Source organism: Prionailurus bengalensis, chromosome B2 (assembly GCF_016509475.1).
Source record: "Prionailurus bengalensis isolate Pbe53 chromosome B2, Fcat_Pben_1.1_paternal_pri, whole genome shotgun sequence".
In the NCBI taxonomy this organism is placed as follows: domain Eukaryota; kingdom Metazoa; phylum Chordata; class Mammalia; order Carnivora; family Felidae; genus Prionailurus; species Prionailurus bengalensis.
Genome location: NC_057349.1, coordinates 19,646,601 through 19,648,136, shown reverse-complemented (window position 1 = coordinate 19,648,136; position 1,536 = coordinate 19,646,601).

Genomic DNA, 1,536 nt, shown 5'->3' with positions numbered 1-1,536 from the left:
AAGTTAAATTTTAACTGTTTCATGAGACTGGACAGTGGAGTAAAAGTTCTTTGTTCCTGATCCCATCTAGTAAGGTTTGTCTATTGAACATGGCATTATCCCAGCTCCCTTGGAAATGGCTAAGGGACTGAAAAACTGTCAATGTGTTGCTTAATTACCTGCACCTGTCTACATAAGAACATCTTATGTGGTAATTATGGATCTGGTGCAAACCATCATGCATGGGGCTTTATTGTGTTTCAATTTCCCTTCATATCTCAATCCAGTCCCAGGGCTACCTTTTGGCTTATGAGCACCCCCATTCAACACAAAATAAATTGGTTTCACTCAAGAAGATTAGAAATGGTGGGAAATATAATTCCCCCTTATTCTTGGCAACAGCGTATGTGTTATTCTAAACCAGCAGAAAATACACAGGAGGAAGAAGAAAATAGATTTTTTTTTTTCGTCAACAAAGTTGAAGCTCTAGCAGCTAACTGGCCAAACCCGGACTTGAGAAACCGCCCTGACATTTGTCTCCAACCCGGCTCTTCCAGGGTTTGAGAGACAAGGTTGAAGGGGGCACCGAGGGGAAGGCTTGGGTTCCCCCATCTCGGCAATAACTAGGCTTTCAACTGCAGGAAAGAGCAAGCAGACTCAGAATCTCACGGGCTGTGTGACAAAGGAGGAAGAGGGATGGTTCCAAGTTGAGTTGAAGCTTCTGCTTCCTAGCTTCCTCACTGCTCCATCTGCCTCTTCGGAGAGCTCCCATCTCCCACTGTGTGCAGCTGACTTTCAAGCACTCCTGGTGGCATAATGACTGAGACAAAGATATTTCCTCCAGTTGTCGATGGCACTCCTATCCTGAAACTGTCCCAGGAACCTCATCCAAGTCTCCCTCCGCCCCGTCCTTGGTCTCCATGAACAAGAGGGAAGGAAGGGCTTCATCCTGCTTCTCATTGATGATCTTCTTAGTTTCAAGGCCACAGGTATCTAAACATGAAATAATATTTTTATTTTAAAATGTAAGTTCTTTGGAAGATCTTGTCTATTGGATCATGTAGCTATTCCTGTAGCCAGAAGAGGAGATCACTACCCAGAGGAAGAGCCAGACTGCTGTGTCTGGATACTTAAAAAGACATTTGGAGGGGGAGAGCATCTGCAAATGTTGATGAAAATGGGTTTGGAACATCTCCTTTGATCAGGAAATAGGTGGACCATAAAATGTCTGATACATGATGCTGCCTGCAGCAAACCCACATTCTGAGACCCAGTCATCTTATTACTCTAGAAACACCAATAGAAAAAAGAAGAAGGCTTAAAAGATCTAACAGTTTCCAAATGCAATTGGTGTGCAGTGTTGGGTTAACCAAAAGTTGTCACATTTTTACTTCTGCGAAATGACTGATCATTTATATTTCATATATCAAACCAGAGACTTTTTGTGACCAGTGTTCAAAAACTCATATGGTTATTAAAAATACAAGTTTGCTTACGACCTGTTTTGTTTTCTATAATGTTTGTGAGTCTCCAAAGGGCAGGGCCTAATATCAGACT